The sequence below is a fragment of the Anabrus simplex genome, chromosome 12 (genome assembly GCF_040414725.1).
Source record: "Anabrus simplex isolate iqAnaSimp1 chromosome 12, ASM4041472v1, whole genome shotgun sequence".
NCBI lineage: Eukaryota > Metazoa > Arthropoda > Insecta > Orthoptera > Tettigoniidae > Anabrus > Anabrus simplex.
In genome coordinates, this window is record NC_090276.1 from 9786811 (window position 1) to 9807997 (window position 21187).

Genomic DNA, 21187 nt, shown 5'->3' on the forward strand with positions numbered 1-21187 from the left:
TTCCTCCAAGAGGTGCTGAGTTACGAATACCCTTGTCTTAGCCGACTTTCAGTACGTATTTAATAAGCGGGTAGTGGGGCCTGTTACGTAGTAACTATAATGTTACGAACCGTATCACTTTCACGGGAGAAGGGGGAAGATGTGCCTCCAAAAAAGGTACCCCTCTTAGCTAATTCATGGAAGTCGCAGGTACGTAAGTTTCCTGCAGAAGAAAATGAACTGAGCTCCAGCACACTCCACAAGAATAAACGCGATTAATCACACCGTGAGCTGTTAAAACGTTCGTAAATTGCACTTTGTCAATTATAATCCTGTATACGTCTAAAACAAAACAACCCCAACCAGCACACGCCATGATAAGTACAGAACAAGGAGACGTACAAGAAGCCCGACATGACAAGTTCAAAATGCGCGGTTTCCTTCTTTTCAATAATGCTGGCAGCCTTGTGGGGACGCATGATGCGAGCTCTATCGGAGCAATAATTATTATTGAAAAATGCGCACATGCCGTGCAGAATACCATTACATTACATTTACATTACATACACATTACTTTTCTTTGCTATAAGCTACGATGGATTTCTGTCTATTACTGCATTTTACAATATGGTATCTATCACAGAATTCCAAGCACAACTCACACACATATTCATTTGGTTCGTGAAATAATTTGTCGCAGCACACCTTGTGGTGGAAACCATGGATCGCCAATCTCGTCGTCACGTGTCGCATATCATGATTAGCTTCCATCCAGGTCCTGTCTTGCATAGCAGATGTTGCATAGAAGTCCTCTGGTATGTTGTTTTTCTTCTCATGCAGATCTTGTATAAACTGTTTGAAGCTGGTACTAGCTTGAAGTATGAGCTCGCATCTCAGATCCTCTATTAAGAAGATCCCTGGTAGGCCTAAGCTCATACACTAGCCTCGATCTTGCATTCTGCGGGACTCCTAAAATTCTCTTCAGGTATCTAGCCTTTACTCGCTCCAATTCTTCCAGCTGTTTGTACGTGGGGTATTCTGCCACTAATTCTAGGCCATAAGTCAGAACAGGTAGTATCTTTAACCTAAACAAGTCCATAGCTGTGCTGATCGATAGTTGTGTGATGTTCCTGATTTCATTCATAACCCTAGTGGCCGCCACTGCTCTAGATCTTATATGTAAACTGAAACTCTTTCCCGTTGTTTGAATTGTGATACCTAGATATTTAAAATTGTTAGCCCTCTTGAGTAGTTTGCCATTGCATTTGATGTTCTCTGCTTCAGTGAGTCTTCCTCCTTTCCTAAATACTACCAATTCCGTCTTCTCTTCGTTTATCTGGATGTCGTTTCTCTCTGCCCATTCACATAGTGTGTTTAGCGATACTTGCAGTTTATCTATATCTGTCGCTGCGATGGCCATGTCATCAGCGTATACGTATGTGCTTGCTCCTGCCATTCCTTTGGTGACATCGTGAGAACATTAAACAGGATAGGGCTGAGTGGATCGCCTTGGAGGACACCGTTCGTCTGCGACAGCCAGTCAGCAATAAGAGATTACTATTAATGACAGCTGACCGATGACCGAAGCCGGCCAAGAGCAACAGAAAATGGTAGCAAAACTCTGATCTGCAGAGCCTCCTTTTTAATTCTTCTATATAAGTAAGAATACTGCGAAAGTGGGCGAGGGGGAGGTTCCCTGGCAACCACAAGGAAAGGAGGGTTCCCTGGCAACCACAAGGAAAGGATCTCTCGTCTACGCTACTTCATATATCGCTTTAAGTCATTTTAATATTGGTTTTTCACCTCTGTAGCCGCTAAGGGTCTACGGAATTACCACCGAATTATGGATTCGGTCATGGAAGGTAAAAGGAGACCGAGGTGACTACAGTTAGACTTTTTATTTAATGATTTAATGATAAGTGACCACGCAGCTAGAGGATTGTGGAGATTCTAACTTCACAGAGGCAAATAAACTTTATGCAAACTTTATAATTTTTCACCGCTTGAAACGCAATCTAAATATTATTAGTTCACATAAAATACTATGAAAATATCTGTCGATTCTATCCTAATGAATTGTAACGTAAATTATATATTTTACATAAAGCACATTGGTGCATCAAACCTACGCTGTACGCATGTATGTTGAATCTTCAGCCTGAAGGCTAGTTGAATCCCCAGGCGTAGTTGAGAAATTTTTAATGAAGTAATTTTCCGCTGCTTTCTTCATCGCCTAAAATACCAAAACAAAATAAAAATATATTATGTTTCGAATTTCTAGTACCGGTATCTTCGTCTTACTGTGTTTATAAACCACATTTCTTACCTGGCACAGAGCAGTTGAAGTCACTGAAGCTGAATACCACACACGGCACCTATTAAAATTTGCGCTGGACAATAAACGAAACTTTTTTAAAAAATGACAGCTTCTCTTAAATCAGCTGTTAATAGATATTCATTCGTTTTATTACCAACACAAAAAATGAAAAATGTTTCAGCCAATCACAGCACCTTTCGTATAGGATGTTGCCGTAGTAGTTTCTACTTTAGTCACTAGATGGCGCTAGCAGTAGCTTATTAAGATACATGCGGAAACAAATTTATTTTAAATCCTACAATGCATGCGTATTTTGCTTTTCGTAAATATAAAACCACAGACCATCCAGTCTCTTTGCAGTCCGTATTAAGATCTAAATGAGTGGGCCTAATGTGATCTTAAGAGAAGAAAAGTAGGTACCGGTAGGCCTAAATGTTTTATGAACGAACACCGGTTTTTCTTTAATGCAAGATGTTTCTTCCGCCTCCTGCCATTTCTTGATGGATGGCAGTACTTCTGGCACAGGCCATAACAAAATATAACTTCCACCTAAGTCCCAGTCTCATCCATGGCTATGACAATATGGAAGCAGCTGGGGTGTTATGGGTAGTGCTGAGTAATGACATTCGGAGCACCAGTAGCGGTGATTGGGGGGGGGGCCTCCCAGCAACGGTGATACTGCCCCCCCCCCCCCATTTTGTGGAGAAAACATTACAGTTTTATTCCATTTTAGTCGGCCGAAACTAGGAAATATTTTTTAAAAAAAGCAATTTGCACAAGCCCTGTTGTCTTACCAGCTTTCTTCATTTTCTTTAATTATTAACAAAATGATTAGTGGAAATATGCACAAAATATTGTTCGTCGCGGCTAACCACTTTGTATAACGCCACAGCAAGTAGTGGAGACTTTGCATGTGCTGTGAGGAAGGGTAACAGGGGGGCACTGAGATATGATTCACCCACTTGCCACATGCATCCATCATTCAGCAAGTCTCTTCAGCGTCTGATAGTTTGTTAGTGTGTAGTCAAATACTAAATGTTTTTTTAATTGTAATACATGTGTAATATTGTTCCATTGGTGAAAATTTGATTGTATAGTATCAAAAATCTCAAAGCTATTACCGGTACTGCATTTAAGTTGGCAAACTGTCAACCTTTACCTCTCTGTCGAAATTCGCTCAGAGAGCATCAAAACACTTACCCCCCGCCCACTATGTCCCACAAAACCGGCTACTTTTTTTATTGTCTGTATATTTTTTGCCCCCTCGCTTCTAATTTCCAATCGCCGCTACTGCGGAGCACAGCCACTGCGTCTGAGTGTTATGAAAGATGTTGCTCATAGTCAGCCGTGCTGCAATAGTATTTTCTGGCCCAATGAAGACAGCAATGACAAACTCTTCATCTTGCCTGTTAATAGTACTGTATGCACCATTTTGGTGCTCCCATCGGTTGACGCGGTTTACTCGTACCTGCATAACTTTTGGTGGTATTGTTCGAGGATCTAACTAGTATCTGGGCTGATGACTACACAGACACACAAGATGTTTCTGTATTTGTCGAAAGATCCCGGTTAATTTTTTAGTTGGAATATTGAACAGAGATCTTTCTGTTTGAGAAATGTCACGAGGTTTTCTTGCTTTTCATTAATAATCCAAGAGTTTTAATTTCATGAAAGATTCTAGATGTAGCCTACTATTTTGAGAATAAATCAGATGTTCATTTTTTGAATGACCCCATATTGTATTGCCTGAATGATCCCGGATTTTGATTTCTGGATGCCCACAGATTTCTGTGGATAGTCTTAAGTATTTATTTTAGAGAAGTGATCCCAGATTTCTGTTTCTTTCTACTTATCACTCATTCTTCCTACGGATTTATGAGCAAGGATTAAAGTAGTTGAATTTTTTTTTGCTAGTTGCTTTACGTCGCACCGACACAGATAGGTCTTATGGCGGCGACAATGGGATAGGGAAGGCCTAGGAGTGGGAAAGAAGCGGCCGTGGCCTTAATTAAGGTACAGTCTGGTGTGAAAATGGGAAACCACGGAAAACCATCTTCAGGGCTGTCGACAGTGGGATTCCAACCCACTATCTCCCGGATGCAAGCCCAAAGCTGCGCGACTTTAACCACACGGCCAACTCGCCCGGTAGTAGTTAAATTAAGGCGGCCCGCAAGTATATGTGTGTGTCTTACAACACGACCTAGTATACAATATTTACGGGTAAATAAATGTATACGTTATGTTCACTCGACACTCGAACAATTAAACAACTCGAAGGAGGAAGAAAGAAGGTACGAACCTTCGACAAACGAAGGTATCGGCAAAGAAAACGGAAGAGCCGTGAAAGGCGGGAAAATGAAAAGGCTCTTAAGGCCTCGAATGCTCTAATATCGTCGGGGTTGGAAAAGAACAAGAGTTGCCGAAGGGAGGTCACATACCTGCGATCTAGGTGTAGCGAGCTTGCCTCTTTCCCGGAGGGCGGAGGCTCTGGGTTCGATTCCCGGCCAAGTAAGGGATTCTTACCTGGATCTGAGGGCTGGTTCTAGGTCCTCTCAGCTTACTTGATTACAACTGAGGAGCTATCTGACGGTGAGACAACGATCTCGGTGTAGAAAGCCAAGAATAACGGTTAAGAGGTTTCGACGCGCTGACCACGCATCATGTCCAGGCCTTCGGGGTGAGCAGCTTTGTAGGACACGGCATTTTGCTTTGTCTGACCCCGCGAGACTCGTAATATGCACACATCTTGTGATTATTTGTAACATTTCATAATATTTTTAAAGCGCAATTAACGTTATTTTGTAACTAGTCTTTTACCTATAGGAAATGGCTGGGCGGTGTGGGTCAGCTTGTATTCGGGAGATAGTGGGTTCGAACCCCACTGTCGGCAGCCCTAAAGATGGTTTTCTGTGGTTTCCCGTTTTTACACAGGCAAATTCTGGGGCTGTACCTTAATGAGGGCCACGGTCGCTTCCTTCCAACTCCTGTCCCCAGGGCCTATCTGTGTCGCTGCGACGTAAAGCAAACTGTAACTAGTCTTTCTTTTACATCTACTACTGTTTGAGAGGTGCTGGTGGTGTTTATTGTTTCAAGAAGTACAACCAGACAACCATCTCAATATAACACTATTCAGAAAGAAAAATGGAAGGGATCAGACACTTCGAAAAATGAAGATATCAGCCAGAGAAAGACAAGGGCCACGTGAAGCGTAAAAATGAAAGACTTCCTAGGCCTCGAGTGCTCTAACAGCGTCGGGGTCGGAAAAGAACAAGAACTGACCAAGGGAGGTCGGATCGGATAGATGAAAGTGAAGAGCCTGCCACAAATTGGAAACAATGCCAGGACTCAGCTAAAGCCCCATGGTCGCCAACCCACGCTCCCAAGTTGAGAGCCCCTGAGGTTCCTTTTAGTCGCCTCTTGCCACAGGCAGGGGATACCGTGGGTGTTATTCTACCGCTCCCACCCAGAGGGGGTTATTGTTTGAAAAGGAATAGGCTGTGAGCTATAAATTAGGTACCACCCGGACATTTATTCAGAACTGACGTTGGGAAACTACCGGTACTTCTCGGATGACCAGGAGTGCGGAGTCAACCCACTTTTACTTAATTATATTAGACTACCTGAGTCGTTAATCCATGGCAGAGCCACGTGGGAATTCCTACCACTACGTCACAGCCCCAAAATATTACTTTTTCTTCTCATGTAATTTCGTATATTTTCAGAAACTACCTCATCTGCTGATGGATTAAAATCACTTAATCGTGTGTTCTAATCAGAATTCGAATTAACGTCGGATGGAGAAGATTTCCCGCTCTTATAAAACAGAAAATTCATCCCCCCCAGGGAAAGATATTTATCCTATTATCCTATTTTATGAATTATCACCGTGTAAACATACATTTCTTCTGGAAAGAATCGCCTGAACATGTGAGTCGGCTTTGCAGTATAAATCATGTGGGCTGATGTGTGTCTCTGCACCAGCATACGACCGTGACGTAGCTGTGGAAATAGCGTCTTAAGATTTTCTAAGGTCATATCACTGCTCTATGTCCTCAACTTTTCAACCTAAACACTTCTTTAGCGATAATAATGTTCCTAAATTATGTTTCTCTGATCTTAGATATGTGTTATAGTAGCTTCGGTTACTCAGTGGTCGTAGTCAGCTGAGTTCTTTCTGAAGAAAACGTATTTATAAACAGACCTGTAGAGCCTGAGGCAGGGCGCCAAATTTTGCGGGCGCAAACTTCACCAAAACATAATCTATCTATAGGCCTATAAAATAAGAGTTTTGTCTGTACATTGATCAGAAAAAAAATGAAATGGCGTATGGCTTTTAGTGCCGGGAGTGTCCGAGGACAAGTTCGGCTCGCCAGAAGCAGGTCTTTTTGATTTGACTTCCGTAGGCGACCTGCACATCATGACGAGGATGAAATGATGATGAAGACACATACACCCAGCCCCCGTGTCGGCGAAATTAACCAACTGAGGTTAAAATTCCCGACCCTGTCGGGAATCGAACCCGGGACCCGTGTGGCCAAAGGCTAGCACGCTAACCATTTAGCCATGGAGCCGGACACATTGATCAGAATTTAAAAAGGATGGTATTTCTGTATCAGTCGTGTCCACAGTAACAAGGAAATGCAATTTTTACTTTTCCGTAATGTCTGTCTGTCTGTCTGTCTGTCTGTCTGTCTGTCTGTCTGTCTGTCTGTCTGTCTGTCTGTCTGTCTGTCTGTCTGTCTGTCTGTCTGTCTGTCTGTCTGTCTGTCTGTCTGTCTGTCTGTCTGTACACGCATCACGAGAAAACGGCTGAAGAGAATTTAATGAAAATCGGTATGCAAAGTCGGGAAATAAGTCACTACAAGCTAGGCCATAAATAATTGAATTCACGCTAAGAAAAAAATAGTTTAGGGGAAGGCCTAAAATGGAATTCCCTAATATTTATGTTATTAGTGGACCTATCTTAATGAAAATCGGTATGCGAAGTCGGAGAATAAGTCGCTATGATTTAGACCATAAATAATTTTATTAACGCTGAGTAAAATGGTAATTTGGGGGAAGGCCTAAAATTTAATTAATTATTAGTAGTCCTATCGATAAATAATACATAACTAAAGTTATATAGAATTAAATTTCCAATTATTTAAATCTTATACATTTTCACCATACCGGCTATGATAACAGCGATACCTGTATTCATGACAGTGTATTTTTATTGCTAAGTCGAGATAATGGGTGAACAGAATGTAATGAAAATCGGTATGTAAAAGTCTTGAGAAGAGTTGGGGAAGAGAAAAATATGTTAATCAAGAAGAGAAAGCACAATCGGACTGGTCATTAGATGAGGAGAGATTGCTTGCTTATAGATACTATAAGGTAAGGGTTATCCTGCCCGAAGGCAGGTCCGAACCTCCGCAGAGGTATTCCTGAGCCGGAGTTTACGTGAGGTAGGGTGGCCAGTTCCTTTCCACACCTCCATTCCCTTACCCCCCACCAACAGCGCGTGGCAACCCGTCCAACTCCTGACCACGCCCAATGTTGCTTAACTTCGGAGATCTCACGGGATCCGGTGTTCCAACACGGCTACGGCCGTTGGCTATAGATACTACAGAAGGAACGGTAAATGGAAAAAGACAAAGAGGACGGAGAAGATATCAGATGCCGGACAGTATCAGGATAGAATACAAGTATTAGGAAACAAAGAAGGTGGCAAGAGACAGGACTGCGTGGAGAGCTGCCATGTGAATACCTGACATATGGCAGAACATTGATGATGATGATGATGATGATGATGATGATGATGATGATGATGATGATTTATACAAACATTCTGTGCGGCTTCTTGGCTGAATGATGAACGTAGTGGCAATCGGTTCAGTGGACCCCGGGTTCGATTACCGGCCAGGTTGGGGATTTTAACTTTGAATGTTTAATTCCTCTACCACGGGAGGTGTTTGGGTTAACATACACCACACTACAAACCACCACAGAAACACGCAATAGAGAATACATTCCCCCCTACCCCGCACAGGGTTGGTGCCAGAAAAGGCATCCGGCCGTAAAACTAGACTAAACTGATATAGAGTGGCGACCCCACGAAGAAGAAGCAATCAACTGCCCTTAATCTTACTACGTTTCACTTTTAATCAGGGCTAGGATTTATATGTACCGTACTAAAAATGGCTAAATATGTACATACACATTGGCTAAACATAATATGGAATGAAATATGAACTACTTGTTCTATAAAAATGGTGAAAAGTAATGTAATGTGTGTCCGGCCCCGGGGTTTTTAATTGTAAATGATTAGTATCCCTGGCTTGGGGGCTGGGTGTTTGTGTTGTCCTTAACGTTTCTTTTCTCACATTCAGCACTCTACACCAGGGCCTCTCAAACGCCCAAAATCTCACGCGTGCAAACTGAGGCACAGAGTTTCTGTGCACAGTGCATCGGTTCCACTCGGCTAAGCTCGGCTCAACTCGGCTCGGAATTGGAGCGCTGCGGAGCAAGTGAGGAAGAGGGATACAGGCGGAGCGAGCGAGACAGGCGTGGGGAAGGAGAGAGACAGCGCTATTGCTCCAAATCGAGGAGTGGGGGGTCTGCACTCTGGTCAACCAAGCGAAGTCGTCTTTTGCACCGTGCACAGTGCATGCACCCTGAGAGGTCCTGCTCTACACTTCCGCAATTCCACTTCACGCACGTTCCTATCATATGGTGAAAGTAGTGGTAGATGATATATACAGGTCGACGCCACGAACAAAAATCATTTTTTAATGCAATGTGTTGTGTCCAGTTTGAATATTTACTTTTAAAAAAGTGGACATTCAGTGTCTTCCCGTGGCTCAAGCGGCAGCGCGCCGGCCTCTCACCGCTGATACCGTGGTTCAAAACCTGGTCACTCCATGTGAGATTTGTGCTGGACAAAGCGGAGGCGGGACAGGTTTTTCTCCCGGTACTCTGGTTTTCCCTGTCAGCTCTCATTCCAGCAATACTCTCCACTCTGACTAGCATTAATCACTCATTCATAAATCACCTTGGCAGTGGCGACCCCATTGAAATAATGGTCTATATATGATTCATTCATTACATCCCTGACCGGTCAAGACTGGAAAACAGGTTGTGGATTTTCATTTTCATTAAGTCACAGAACTACTACTACTTCTTCTTCTTCTTCCTCTTCTTTATCTGTTTACCCTCCAGGGTCGGTTTTCCCTCGGACTCAGCGAAGGATCCCACCTCTACCGCCTCAAGGGCAGTGTTCTGGAGCGTGAGACTTTGTATCGGGGAGATACAACTGAGCAGGAGGGCCAGTTCCTTGTCCAGGAGGCCTCATCTGCTATGCCGAACAGGGGCCTTGTGCGGGGGGGGGGGGGGGGGAAGGGATGGTGATCGGAAAGTATAGACAAGGAAGAGGGAAGGAAGCGGCCATGGCCTTTGTGGGTACCATCCCGGCACTTTCTTGGAAAAGTGGGGAAACCACGCAAAACCACTTCGTGGATGGCTGAGGTGGGAATAGAACCTCCCTCTATTCAGTTCACCTCTCGAGACTGAGTTGATCCCGTTCCAGCCCTCGTACCACTTTTCAAATTTCGTGGTAGAGCCGGGAATCGAGCCCTGGCCTCCGGGGGTGGCAGCTAATCACACGAACCACTACACCAGTCACGGGAAAGTAATCCGTCTGGAATCAAACCGCTCGACCAGTAAAGAGGGAGCTTAGCGAGTTCGGCTACCATTCCAACAGCGTCCTATCTAAAGTGAAGACGAAGAAGAAACATTTCAAAGGGCGGATGACCCATTTTCCTGAGGACCCGGAGGAAGGTGACCCGGGTCGCTGAAGGCTACTGGGCAGGTGTTGTGTCCACTCCCCTCCATACCGCCAAAGAGTCAGACAGGTTCACAATACTGTTCTCACGGGACCCTATCACTCCATTCTCGGTCACTACTGTAAACAATAGACAAGACGTTCCCAACCATTTTAAAGAGAAACAAAAGGCCATGTTTTTTTTTTAGTAAAAGATGTGCAGGCCGCATTGGTTTGTTAAGAATCTGTCACCATAACAGAACACTTTCAACTACGTATGTTCGACTTTATATTTGCTATATACATAAACAAAACAATTCTTAGTGACGACGTTGAATTTGACGAGAAATTCCCTCTGTGGATCAGTGGTAGAGTGTCGGCCTCCGGATCCCAAGACAGCGGTTTCAAATCCGGCAGAGGTAGTCGGATTTTTGAAGGGCGGAGAAAAATCCATTCGACACCCCATGTCGTACGATGTCGACATCTAAAAGATATCTGTTGATACTGTACCGGCTGGTACACCTCTACGCCGCACATTTGAATTTTCCGCCTTAAAGTACTCCTCTACAGGAGAAACTGTGAACTTAAAACTGGATCTACTTAAACTTTTGCTCTGAAGATGTCACTGTGTTAATTTCGTCGTGTTTTTGTTTACTATTTATCAAGAAGTTTGGATATTGTCTCATAGATGTCTCTACTAAAAAACTATGATCATGCACCCTGGTGCGAAGTGAAGGAACCTTTTTGAAGAAATTTTGGATTCATAAGTTTTCTTATTACTAAATTTCGTTCTTTCATTTGTGGGTTGGCAATATTAATCTTTTCTTTCCGCCAGTTTTGAAGTTAGCCAATTAATTATTTCTGTAATTAATTTTTGACCAATCGTGTCTTTCTTCTTCGATTGTGTGTGTAACTGTGACCAATAAACGCCTGTGGGTGTGTCTTAATTATTCATGAAAGGTCTCGAATCTTCCCCGATGGTATAAAAACTGCTGATTTTCTTGTCTCTCGGCCACATCATCAACATTTAGCTTAGTGTATGGACGTGTAGCAGGAGGCGGGAAGCGCCTCTTTCTTCAGGCAGCAGTTTTTCTGTAAGGTAATGGCCACTTAACATCTTTATTTCTTGCTAGCTCAGCAGTTTAACCCGCGGGGAAGGTCCGAAAATTTTACCATGTAACCTATCTCTTAAAAATGTAAATTTCTTCTTGTTTATGTAAAAACCTTATATATCTTTAACTGTAAATCGGGGATAGAGAGTGATTTACCCTCTCGACCTCCCCTTCATTTTGATTGGAGGTGACTACGTTTTTGTAACCGATTTTCTACTCTTCCTTAATGTGTTAAATTTATTCAGTATACGAGTCACCTCCATAGTTTGGGAATAGCCCCTGTTTCATCGGCCTAGTGCCTCTTAAGTTTTAAGAAGTTTCATGTAGGAGTGCAAATTCACGCCTCCATTCATTCTGCAGTTTGGGCCATTAACTTAACCTATTATTTTTCTACTAAGGCCCAGTAGGCTGGGTACAAGATACCCCCGTTTCATGTTGTGTAAGTTGTGCGTTGATGGCAATTTAGGGTTGAGCCTGATATTGCCTTTCATAGGCTTGGAAAACTGAAAGCGGGTCAGATCTTTTAGGTATTGGAAATGTGCCTCTAGGAGGCTTGACATTGCTTGGTGGGAGCCAGTATTTGGGGATTTCTGCCCTGTGTTAAATATGTGTTTGTGAGCTGCTGAGAGCTCAGGAATTGTAAAACTTGGGGCTTGAAGCCCAGATTGTTAAATTGCCTCTAAATCTTGGCTTTTCCTGGTCTTGTACCTGATTGTCGGTTATTTGTTGAATTATTGTTATTTGTTAAACTTTGAAATTCTATGTGAATATTGTTAAGTTTTGCTATTTTCGAAAATATAACCTTTAATGCAATTTTAATTTATATCTCGGCCTTGTAGTTAGACCCATTCACCCCGGCACCTTCTTTCACCTCTGCATTCCACGGGTATCCCCGTAACAGATACATTTGATGTTTACCCGACAAAATTAATTAAATCTCAGCCATAGGCGCCCAAGAAAGATTCGGTTTACTTTTGGAATCTAGTAGGCCTAGACTAAATTGAAATGTCTACACACGGTACCTGAGGCCATAAGATTATTATTACCTAAATATTAAGGAAGTTTACTAAAGACAGTTTTGTCCAGTCCATCCGTCCGTTCTACTGGACACATTTGCTATATTTTTGTTTTATTCCCTCCGGAATTTCCTGCCGGCGAATCATCAGGCATTGACAGGTCTCTAAGTTCAGTTAGCATTATGTAATGTTAAAATCAAATCACTAAATGACCACTACAATAATACGTAGGAGGCGAAGGCTCACCCTGAGCCCGCAATACATTATGAACTTGGCGGGTTGCTCACAGTCACGTCAAGATATCGGCGAAGTAACAGATAGGTCTTATGACAACTATGGAATAGGAATGGCCTAGGAATGTGAAGGAAGTGCCCGTGGCCTTAATTAAGGTACAGCCCCAGCATTTGCCTGGTGTGAAAATGGAAAACCACGGAAAACCATCTTCAGGGATGCCGACAGTAGGGTTCGAACCCACTATCTCCCAGATACAAGCTCACAGCTGCGCGCTCCTAATCGCACGGCCAACTCGCCCGGCAAATAATTAAGGTACAGCCCCAGCATTTGCCCGGTGTGAAAATGGAAAACCACGGAAAACCATCTTCAGAGATGCCGACAGTAGGGTTCGAACCCACTATCTCCCGGATACAAGCTCACAGCTGCGCGCTCCTAATCGCACGGCCAACTCGCCCGGCAAATAATTAAGGTACAGCCCCAGCATTTGCCCGGTGTGAAAATGGAAAACCACGGAAAACCATCTTCAGAGATGCCGACAGTAGGGCTCGAACCCACTATCTCCCGGATACAAGCTCACAGCTGCGCGCTCCTAATCGCACGGCCAACTCGCCCGGCAAATAATTAAGGTACAGCCCCAGCATTTGCCCGGTGTGAAAATGGAAAACCACGGAAAACCATCTTCAGAGATGCCGACAGTAGGGCTCGAACCCACTATCTCCCGGATACAAGCTCACAGCTGCGCGCTCCTAATCGCACGGCCAACTCGTCCGGCAAATAATTAAGGTACAGCCCCAGCATTTGCCTGGTGTAAAAATGTGAAATCACGGGGGGGGGGGGGAATCTTCAGGTCTGCCGACAGTAGACCTCGAACCCACTATCTCCCGAATACTGCATACTAGCCGCACATAAGCGATTGGAGCGATCGAGCTCGGTACTAAATTAAAAATGACGACTGTCGGCAAACCTGCAGTTTCTACCATTCTTGGTATGCATGTGACTTAAGTCTATGTATATGACACACTAACCAACCCTAGAAGTGGAGTGGAGAGGGAGTGACATATAAAGACAACCGAAAACAACCTATATTAGTGTTGAATCAATAATTCGCGGGGTCGGTGAGATAAATAGTTACACTCAGGATGACATTGAAGTCCACGTTCAGCCACCATCGCCATGGGGAGTGAGAATGGGTGAAGAAGAAACTTTATCCAAAATGACCGAGATTGTGGATGTACAGTGTCAGTGCATGCACACGTTTTTGCCGGTTTTTGTGCTAAAGAAAACACGTAATTTTCAAGGCAAATTCATTTTTTTAAATACAAAATATTCGCCATCAGCTTCAACACACTTCGCCCATCTTTCAGGTAAGTTATGAATACCATGCCAGAAAAACTGCTTGTCTTTTGCGGCAAACCATTCGTCGAGCCATTTTCCAACTTCCTCGAAATTGCTGAAGTGCTGCTCTGCGATCGCGTGCCCCGTTGATGCGAAGAGGTGATAGATGGCGCCACGTCGGGGCAGTATGGCGGGTGCAGAAGGATGTTCCATCCAAGCGATTTCTCTTTTACTGGTTTTGCTGTGTGAGACGGCGCACTGTCGTGTCTTCTGGCCCATTCCGGTCGTCTTTCGGTCAATCATTTCTTGGCGATAGCGTTGTGCATTAACTGTTTCGGAAAGCTTCGCTTGCAATTGCGCGTCCTCGCACTTTTGTGGTCTACCAGAGCGCGCACTGTCTTTCACATTGAAATCACCACGTTTAAATTGTCCAAACCATGTCTCACATGTTCTAATCGATGCAGCGTGTTCGCCATACGTTTCTACCAGCAAACGATGACTTTCCACTGCCTTTTCCTTCTGATTAAATAAGAAAAGCAAAGTTCTTTTTAAGGCACAAACGTCGACATGATCACTGAACGATACACCACAGACGCGGACTGAACTTATGTGTGTTGGTAGGTTAATATCAGGTGAACAAACTGACGTATGTGTCAAATTCATACACTGCGTACTGTTCGCTGGAGTCTGAAACCGGAAAAGATTTAAGCAAACACCTGGTATATGTGTATTTTCTAGCGTAGCTCTTAATCAAACTTGGGTATACATATAACTTACTATCTGGAGAAAAATACCGTGCGGGTATGATACCCCTTAACACCCCTGCGGTTGGGGGTTGGGAGGGAGCGACATGTAAACACTATCGGAAACGACAAATATTAATGTCAATCCATATTTTTCCGGGTCGCTAGGATGAACTGTGACACTCTGGATGCCGTTTACATTCAAGTTAATCCTTCACCGGCATGGAGGGTAAAGGTAAGGGTTATTCTGCCCGAAGGCAGGTCCGAACCTCCGCAGTGGTGTTCCTGAGCCGGAGTTTATGTGCGGTAGGGTGGCCAGTTCCTTTCCGCTCCTCCATTCCCTTACCCCCCCCCCCACCAACAGCGCGTGGCAACCCATCCAACTCCTAACCACGCCCAATGTTGCTTAACTTCGGAGATATCACGGGATCCGGTGTTTCAACACGGCTACGGCCGTTGGCTGGAGGGTAAAAAGGAGTGAAAAAGAAAATGTTGATTCCACTGTTTTCCAGTTCGCCAAGCTGATTGGTGATAGATTCAACAGTTGTAAGCAGGAAGCATGTCCATCATATCAATAACGCGATGCGTAAATACATCATTTACTTTTGTTATTTATTTGAAGGGATCAACTACTTTCCAGACAATCTGGGCTGCAACAATGAGAAAGCTCCACGCGAAACAAAATAATCGAAAACGTTTAATTAAACACACAACAAAAACTCTTAAACTACAAAATAGTTCGTCAAATATCAGTCAACATCACAATAAAGAAGTCTACAAAAATTCACTTCACACATAATTAGCTTCTTCTTCTTCTTTCCTAGCGTTTAGTCCCTCATTGGTGCAGGGCCCGCTTTTAACTACGCCATCCTCCACTTCCTGCGGTCAAGGGCGTTAGCTGTAGTGATGCTCAGAAGACGCATGTCTTCTTGATGCAGTCGAGCCACCGCTTCTTCGGACGACCTCGGGAACGGGAACCTCCAGGATCAAATTGGAGGGCACGCGTGAAGCACTTTTCTCCTTAAATGTATTACACAGCGGTGCATGGATATGAACGTGGATGTTTATGCTTGTTTTATTTGGCTGTGTTAAACATGAAAAGTTAATCACGATTCTTCAACAACTCGGTATTGATCACAATGATCTACGTATAATCAGTAATCTGTACTGGAATCAGACAGCAGATGTCAAAACTGATCAAGGAACTTCAGGAACAATTTCAATCAGAAAAGGTGTACGTCAAGGTTGTGTATTATCTCCACTTCTGTTCAATATTTATTCTCAGGCAATATTCCAGGAAACATTGGCGGATGACACTGTCGTCATATCAGATGGGCTATCTGCCCTTCAACGCATAATAAACCACATAGTTCAATGCAGTGAGGAATACGGCCTATTTATTAACACTTCCAAAACCAAGGGTATGGTATTCTCTAAAAGGAAAAACCCACTAACCCTCACAATAAATGGAAAAACAGTTGAGCAAGTATCCTCCTTCAAATATTTAGGCACTATTTTGGACAGTCAATGTGACTCTAAGAAAGAGGTTAAATCTAGAATAGAACAAGCCCGGAAACGATTCGTTGATGTGATAAAATTCTTCATACGATCAGACCTCAGCTTACCACTGAGAATCAGAATGATCCATATTCTCTGTCATCCTTTACGGGTGTGAAAGTAGGACCTTGGACCCAAATACTGAGAAACGAATTGAGGCATTTGAAATGTATTTGTACAGACGTATTCTACGTATACTATGGATACTGAAAGTTTCCAATATTGAGGTCCTTCGCCGGATGGAAAAGCAAAGAGAACCATTGCTTGTTATAAAACAACGAAAAGCAAGATACTTTGGGCCATATTATGGAAGGCGGTAAATACCAGCTACTACATTTAATTCTTGAAGGGAAAATTCATGGGAAAAGGTCTATTGGAAGACGAAGAAACCCGTGGTTGAAGGATATCCGAAGATGGCACTGTTGTACATCGGAGGAGGTCTTTCGTGCTGCAATGTCAAGATAAGAGCTGGTCGTGTGGATCGTCAACCTCCGTTCGGAGACGACGTCTTAGGAAGAAGATGTATCACTGACTCTCCAGGACTTCGGACCATACTATCTAAGGCGTGCTTCTCGGATCTTCTCTGGGATAGGTGCCACTCCCAATCGCCTTCGGACATCTTCATTTCTGATATGGTCCAGTCTTGTGAGGCCCAGTGACCATCGTAACATTGTCATCTCCATACCACGTAGAACGTGCTGATGCTTCTTATTGTTAGTTGTAGGCCAATATTCCGACCCGTAGAGTGCAACTGGTCGGAACATGGACTTGTAGACTTTTCCTTTCAAGCGAGTGGGAATTTTCTTGTTGCATAACACACCAATGATCTGACGCCACTTCAGCCATGTACCATGAACTCGTGCTCGGGTGTCTGGAAATGTCTTTCCGTCTGAGGTAATGCAAATCCTGAAGTAGACATTCAAAAAGTACCCGAGCAGCACATGGAGCAATTTCATTAGAAAACACGTTATGTGACCTGCGGAACAGCACGGCACCTCTAGATATTTCAAGTTGCTTTTCGTCGCACCGGCACAGAGAGGTCTTATGGCGACAATGGGTTAGGAAAGAGCTAGAAATGGGAAGGAAGCGGCCTTAATTAAGACACAGCCCCAGCATTTGCCGACAGTGGGGTTCGAACCTACTATCTCCCGGATGCAAGCTCACAGCTGCGAGCCTCTAACCGCACGGCCAACTCACTCGGCCCTGCAAACAGCGAGATGAATAGTGACACCCCGAATTTTTTATAAGTCCAAGTTCAGCACCCTTTGGGTGGGGGCGAGGGGGGCTGAGATAAAAAAATAATCGAAAATAGCGTCGAATGCATAGTTTTCGGGAACTCTGAGATGAATAGTGACGGTGTTGAGTGAGTTTATAGGCCATCTTCTTCAATCAAGCATTACACAAGTGTAATTAAACCAGAGGTATTGTAAGGATCAGCATGTTGAACGTTGAACGAAAGAGGTGAACAAAGGAACTGGAAAAGAAAGAACGAAAGAAACGAAAATATTTTGGAAAATTTTGGGACTTCGAAAGAATAAAGATATTTGGCCGAAGAGACAAAATGAAGACCACTACTGCAATATAGAGACAATTACAGGCGGAATTAAAAGATGGAGACTACAAATTTTATGGTGGCCTTCGCAGAATGAATAACGACAGGCTAATTGAGAAAATTTTTGATTACATTTCCAAATTAAAACACACCACCGGCTGGCTCGATCAGATACCATGGGATCAACAAAAACTGAAGATCACAGATGACATAATAAATAACAGGGTGGCCTTCCGACGACAATTCACTTCGGCGGATTTTTCGCTTTTGCAAATTCGACGTCAGCCTCAGAGAGTGTTATCGAAGGAACAGAGGCAGGCGATCAGCCGGCGTATGAAGAAGTTCAGAGAAGAAAGTAAACAGAAAATTCTTTACCGTAGTCTTAGGTTCTAAGGGGTCTACAATTGTCAAAATTATTTAATAATAATGATAACATTTTTTCTTTCTTAATCCGTTTACCCTCCAAGGTTGGTTTTCCCTCGGACTCAGTGAGGGATCGCACCTCTACCGCCTCAAGGGCAGTGTCCTGAAGCGTTAGACTTTGGATCGGTGATAAAACTGGGAAGGAGGACCAGTACCTCGCCCAGGCGGCCTCACCTGCTATGCTGAACAGGGGCCTTGGTGGGGGATGGGAAGAATGGAAGGGATAGACAAGGAAGAGGGAAGGAAGCGGCCGTGGCCTGAAGTTAGGTACCATCCCGGCATTTGCCTGGAGGAGAAGTGGAAAACCACGGAAAACCACTTCAAGAATGGCTGAGGGGAGAATCGAACCCCCTCTAGTCAGCTGACCTTCGGAGGCTGAGTGGACCCTGTTAGAGCCCTCGTACGACTTTTCAAATTTCGTGGCAGAGCCGGGAATCGAACCCGGGCCTCCCGGGTTGGCAACTAATCACACTAAGAACTGCACCACAGAGGCGGACCAATAATAATAATAATAATAATAATAATAATAATAATAATAATAATAGTAGTAAACTCATCCCGAGGTGGTGCACCTCTTTTCAGGCACACCCCCAATGGAGGTGAGCTGCATGTACCATTTCAACTACATACCAGTCCTCCTGCCATTCTTACATTTCTGGCAGAACCGGGAATCGAACCCTGGCCCCCCAGGACGGCAGCTAATAATACTAACCATTACGCTACGGAGGCGGAAATAATAATAATAATAATAATAATAATAATAATAATAATAATGTGTTATAATATTTCATATATCGTCATTGAGCTTGGAAAATCTACTAAGTGATAAGGTTGTGGAAGAAATACTGGCCTACGGCACATGTATCATAAGATGTGGTGGTGGTGATTATTGTTTTAAGAGGTGGTACAACTAAGCAACCATACTCTATTAACACTAATCAGAGAGAAACAGTTGAAAAGGTCTGACACTTCGAAAAATGAAGATATCGGCCAAAGGAAGACAAGAGCCACGGAGAGCGTTAAAATTAAAGACTCCTTAGGCCTCCACACCTAATACCGTCGTGGTCGGGAAAGAACAAGAGTTGGCCAAGAGAGGTCGAATGGGATAGATGAAGGTGAGGAGCATGGCACAAGTAAGTGGAAGAAATGCCAGTACTCAGCTCGAGGCCCCATGGTTGCCAATCCACGCTCCCAATTAAGAGCATCTGGGACCCCTTTTTGTCGCCTCTTACGACAGACAGGGAATACCGTGAGTGTTATTATACCGCTCCCACCCACAGGGGAATGTATCTTAAGAGCGAGACTTCTTTGAACATGCACAATATTAAACCGACAGAAAATTACCTTCCATAGTTCTAAGTTGAATTATTTCACATAGTGGTTTTTCAAGGGGCACTATGCAGTTTTCTCACAGTTGTTATATCGTAGTTTTGCTTATTTTCGCCCCTACCTCAGCGCTATGCGTCTTTTTTTGTTATCCTTGCCACATGTTCTGTGTGCCTGCTTTTCCCAAAACTGCTGGGATTAGCAAAATTTTACCTGCCCTTTATTACTTGATTACGCGGGCTTTGGTACTTGTCCCTTGAAGTTAATGCTTCTTCAACTTTATTACTTTCTTCCCAGACCGATTTACCAACCCAATGTGAGCCTTCTCTTTGAGGTTTCAACTGCAGTTATTTTAGTTGTTTCACATGAAGTTTAGGGCCTTCGTGGCTCACCGCCCTCTCACCACTGGGTTCCGTGGTTCAAATCCCGTTCACTCCACGTGATATTTGTGCTGGACAAAGCGGAGGCCGGATAGGCTTTTCTCCAGATACTCCGGTTTTCCCTGTCATCTTTCATTCCAGCAACACACTCCAATTTCATCTGTCATTCATTAATCATTGCCCCAGAGGAGTGTGACAGGCTTCGGCAGCCGGCACAATTCTTATCCTCGCCGCTAAATGGGGGTTCATTCATCCCATTCATGACCCGGTCGAATGAATGGAAACAGGCTTTCACGTGAAGTACATGTAGTCCAAAAATTGTCCTTGATGTTCAGCCTTATTATGTTCTTTTATTTTTGGACTATTTCATTTATATACTTATTATATAGGGGCTGCCTGGCCGAGGCGGTAAAGGCGTGCCCGGTTCGCCCGGAAGGACGTGGGTTCGAATCCCCGTCAGGAAGTCGTAAAATTTAAGAAACGTGATTTCCACTTCCGGAGGTGCATTTAGCCCTGAGGTTCACTCAGCCTACACCAAAACTTAGTACCAGATTAATTCCTGGGGGCAAAGGCGGCCGGGCGTAGAGCTAACCACTCTATTCCATCATGTGCCGAGGTTAACAATGGCGGAAGCCTTTACCTTCCACTCCTCCAAGGGTCTCCATGGCCTGTACGAAGGTGACTTTGCTTTGCTATTTATTATATATTTATTTTTTCAAGATGGGCAGTTTCCTTGTATGGAGTATTCCGTAGACGAGTACAAGTATAAAAGCTTTTTTTGGTGTGGTGATAAAACATTCGCCGGGCTGAGTGGCTGACAGGTTCGATCCTGACTCAGTCCGATCGTATTTGAAGGTGCTCAAATACATCAGCCTCGTGTCGGTAAATTTACTGGCACGTAAAAGAGCTCTCCAAAAACCATAAAAGTAGTTCGTGGGACGTGAAGCCAATAACACTACTTCGATAAAAGATTCCCAATCCCAGAATGTATACTTTGTGGTGAGAAACTCGGCAATGCTACTATGGTTCCCAGTAAATTAATAATTTCGTGTGGCTATTTCTAGCAGATGCAACCCTTGTAAGACACACCTCTCCGATGAGGGTGGGCGGCATCTGCCATATGCAAGTAACTGCGTGTTATTGTGCTGGAGGCTAGTGTTATGTGTGGTGTGTGAGTTGCAGGGATGTCAGCGACAGCACAAACACCCAGCCCCCCAGCCACTGGAATTAACCAATGAAGGTTAAAATCCTCCTCCCGGCCGGGAATCGAACCCGGGACCCTCTGAACCGAAGGCCACTACGCTGACCATTCAGCCAACGAGTCGGACCCCAGTAAACTGAAACGACACTTCTCAACAAGACATTCTTCTCTATCGTCTCTGGCTGTAACAAAACAAAACTCGGCGGCCAAA

General features: G+C 43.9%; 1 protein-coding gene across 4 annotated transcripts in view; it reads right to left on the reverse strand.

Annotated features, from left to right (window-relative positions):
• The window catches only part of lobo (lost boys), a 308482-nt gene that overhangs the window by 67705 nt on the left and 219590 nt on the right, over window positions 1–21187 (reverse strand). The window contains exons 1-2 of one of the 4 annotated variants that reach the window (XM_068229770.1): window positions 2306–2380; window positions 2109–2212 (exon numbers count right to left, since the gene is read on the reverse strand). The exons of 1 other annotated variant lie outside the window; for it this stretch is intronic. The gene's annotated coding sequence lies outside the window, so the exon portion shown is untranslated. Of the gene's footprint in view, window positions 1–1197; window positions 1321–2108; window positions 2213–2305; window positions 2381–21187 lie in introns of those variants that run through there. 2 more of the 4 variants (XM_067156794.2, XM_067156797.2) reach the window with 2 other exon arrangements.